This window comes from Bison bison, unplaced genomic scaffold, assembly GCF_000754665.1.
Source record: "Bison bison bison isolate TAMUID 2011002044 unplaced genomic scaffold, Bison_UMD1.0 scf7180017864327, whole genome shotgun sequence".
Classification (NCBI taxonomy): Eukaryota; Metazoa; Chordata; class Mammalia; order Artiodactyla; family Bovidae; genus Bison; species Bison bison.
Genome location: NW_011494899.1, coordinates 4,391,467 through 4,395,509, shown reverse-complemented (window position 1 = coordinate 4,395,509; position 4,043 = coordinate 4,391,467). Strand labels below are relative to the sequence as shown.

General features: G+C 39.3%; 1 protein-coding gene across 1 annotated transcript in view; it reads left to right on the top strand.

Moving 5' to 3' along the window:
• The window catches only part of KIAA1033 (KIAA1033 ortholog), a 63,949-nt gene that overhangs the window by 5,995 nt on the left and 53,911 nt on the right, over positions 1-4,043 (top strand). The gene's annotated exons all lie outside the window — the stretch shown is intronic.

Below are 4,043 nucleotides of genomic sequence, written 5' to 3'. Positions count from 1 at the left end.
AAAAAAAAGTTTGAGTAAATCACGTAATCAGAAAAGAGTTCTGAAATGTCAGATGCTCAGAGATTGTACTCTGAGGGTAAGGCACTTTGTTGGCATTGGATTATATTTAAGGAGATTGTAATTCCTGAAAGATTTTCAAAGCGTTTTTAGTGACATAAGCTATCAAAATAAGTTTGTATAATTTCATTTATGGACAGTTTATCACCATGCCTCTTAAAACAATTTAAACTTTGTACCTGGTAGGAAAAGATAATTTATGATAGAAAAAGTGGCTAAGAAAGATCATTAAGCTGGTATATGGACAAGAGTGAAGTTTTAAAAGCAGCAGCATATGATGCTTTTAACCAGATGTTTCAATTTAGATAGACTTTTCATTACTGTAAAGTTTTATTTTACAGTGTAAAGTTATTCTAGGTCTTTTGATTTATCAAAAGAATGAAATAAGTTCTGTTTCTCCCCTCCCTGTTGTAAAAGCAGTGCTCATATGATAAAAGCAAAAACTGGAAATCAGGAAACAGTAGCCATAATCCCACTTACCTTCTGACTGTTGGATATAAGATTTGATGTATTTCATTGAATCAGGCATGCTAATATGTTCAAATCTTTTATATCTTTACTACTTTGTTTTGGTCTTCTCTCCTAATTGAGAGCATTTTGTTGCAGTTGTCCTCTGTGATGGTACATGTCAGTCAGGGTTCAATCCAAAAGCAAGTATCACACAGGATACTTCAAAAGGGGAGATTGAAAAGAGCTACCATTTGGTCCATTCTTGGGCATATATTCTGAAAAGATGAAAACTCTTAATTTGAAAAGTTAACATGCACCCCAGTAATACAACACTGTTTACAGTCGATGAGACATGGAAGCAACAGACAGGAAGTGCCTGTCAACAGATGAATGGATAAAGATGTGGTATATACATACACAATGGAATATTACTCAGCCACAGAAAAGAATAAAGTAATGTCATTTGTAGCAACATGGCTGGACCTAGAGGTTATCATAAGTGAAGGTAGAGAAAGACAAATATATCATTTATGTGTGGGGTCTAAAAAATAATGCAAATAACTTCTTTACAAAACTGAAACAGACTCACAGACATAGAAAACAAGCGTACGGTCACCATAGGGGAAAGGTGGGAAGAGGGATAAGGTAGAAGTACGGGATTAACAGGTGCACACTGCTATACGCAAAATAGGTAAACAGCAGTGATCTACTGCATAGCACAGGGAACTGTACTCAGTTTTTTTATTAACCTTAATGGAAACGAATCTGAAAAAATATATTGTTAAATCACTTTGCTGTACACCTGGAACTAATACAATATTGTGAGTCAACTGTACTTCAATTAAAGAAAAAAAGAATATATATTAAATCTAGAGAATTGGTTACATAAGGATTGGAGGGCTGAAAGGAAAAACAGTGAGGTAAGCCAGAGGACGCAAGTATCACCCCTATATCTAGGTAAAAAAGGAAAAAGGTTCAGGTTGTTAGAATCTGAGAGCTAGGAGGAGGAGCCCCAGGGAATTAGTATTAATATCATAGCTCTGAGGAATCAGTGCTGCCTGGCTGCTGCTGGTAGACTTTAAAATTGAATATTGCTTCTGGAGTCATTAAGAGTTCGACACGACTGAGCGACTTCACTTTCACTTTTCACTTTCATGCATTGGAGAAGGAAATGGCAACCCACTCCAGTATTCTTGCCTGGAGAATCCCAGGGACGGGGGAGCCTGGTGGGCTGCTGTCTATGGGGTCACACAGAGTCCGACACGACTGAAGTGACTTAGCAGCAGCAGTGCTGAAAGAAGCTGGAGCCTGGGGCAAGTTGTGATTGCTGGGTTGAACTGATCCTGCCTGGATTATGTTGATAAAAACAGCAAGAAATAGAAGGGATGTCCCTTTCCTGCCTTTAGGTCTCCTTTTAGTGCCACCTGTTGACAAAACCTAACAGGAAGCCTGCTGGGCTGGGGTCTGAGAAATGTTGATTTGCAAGGTTGAAGTGAAGGTGTCAGTTTCTCCTTCTGGTTTTGTCAAATTTTGCATTTCTTATTTTGAGGATGTTTTATTTGGTGCTTATGAGTTTAGAATTGTTAATAATTTCCAGTAAATCGAATTGTTTATTGTGTGATGACCTTCTTAAACTGTGATAATTATGTATATAATATATAATTACATACATATTAATTAGCTATACTAATGTTAATCAAAATCTATTTGATACTACTATCACTGCCCCAGCTCTAGTTAGCATTTTCTTTTTTTAAAATTCTTTTTTATTCTTTCAGCCTTTCAGTGTCGTTATGTTTCAGTTGTGTTTCTCTAAAACTGGATCTATTTGGATTTTGCTTTTTTATATAATCTGAAAATTTCTGTGTTTTAATTGGTTCTTTTTCTGTATTTTATAGATAGTCTGTTATGTACCAGGACTCGTTTCTACCTTTTGCTTTGTGTTTTCTATTTGTCCTGCATTTTCTAGTCTTTGCTTTGCTTTTATTAGGTTTATAGAAGTTTAATAAGAGATAACTGGAGCTGTTTAAATAAAATTGAAATGCATTATTTTCACTTTTAAAACATTTAAATTGTGGATCTCACAGCTGCATATAATTTCATTTTATATATTCAACAAATGTTTTGGGAGCCTAGCATATGTTAGAAACTGTGATTGGTGCTTGGGATACAGCAGTGCACAAAACCAACACATTTCTGCCCACAGAGAGCTTATTGTTTAGAACAGCCATACATTTAATTAGATTCTAAGTAAGATAGGTGTGAATTCAGTTCAGTTGCTCAGTCGTCTGACTCTTTACGACCCCATGAACTGCAGCACGCCAGGCCTCTCTGTCCATCACCAAGTTCTGGAGTCCATCCAAACCCATATCCATGAAGTCAATGATGCCATCCAGCCATCTCATTCTCAGTTGTCCCCTTCTCCTCCTGCCCTCAATCTTTCCCAGCATCAGGGTCTTTTCCAATGAGTCAGCTCTTCGTATCAGGTGGCCAAAGTATTGGAGTTTCAGCTTCAACGTCAGTCCTTCCAATGAACACCCAGGACTGATCTCCTTTAGGATGGACTGGTTGGATCTCCTTGCAGTCCAGGGGACTCTCAAGAGTCTTCTCCAACACCACAGCTCAAAAGCATCAATTCTTTGGCGCTCAGCCTTCTTCACAGTCCAACTCTCACATCCATACGCGACCACTGGAAAAACCATAGCCTTGACTAGACGAACCTTTGTTGGCAAAGTAATGTCTCTGCTTTTTAATATGCTGTCTAGGTTGGACATAACTTTCTTTCCAGGGAGTAAGCATCTTTTGATTTCATGGCTGCAATCACCATCTGCAATGATTTTGGAGCCCAGAAAAGTAAAGTCAGCCACTGTTTCCACTGTTTCCCTATCTATTTGCCATGAAGTGATGGGACTGTATGCAGTGATTTTAGTTTTCTGAATGTTGAGCTTTAAGACAACTTTTTCACTCTCCTCTTTTACTTTTCATCAAGTGGCTCTTTAGTTCTTCACTTTCTGCCGTAAGGGTGGTGTCATCTGCATATCTGAGATTATTGGTATTTCTCCCGGCAATCTTGATTCCAGCTTGTGCTTGCTCCAGCCCAGCGTTTCTCATGATGTACTCTTTAGTTTAGTTCAGTCGCTTGGTCGTGTCCGACTCTTTGTGACCCCGTGAATCGCAGCACACCAGGCCTCCCTGTCCATCACCAACTCTGGAGTTCACTCAGACTCATGTCCATTGAGTCAGTGATGCCATCCAGCCATCTCATCCTCTGTCGTCCCCTTCTCCTCCTGCCCCCAATCCCTCCCAGCATCAGAGTCTTTTCCAGTGAGTCAACTCTTCACATGAGGTGGCCAAAGTACTGGAATTTCAGCTTTAGCATCATTCCTTCCAAAGAAATCCCAGGGCTGATCTCCTTCAGAATGGACTGGTTGGATCTCCTTGCAGTCCAGGGGACTCTCAAGAGTCTTCTCCAACACCACAGCTCAAAAGCATCAATTCTTTGGCGCTCAGCCTTCTTCACAGTCCAACTCTCACAT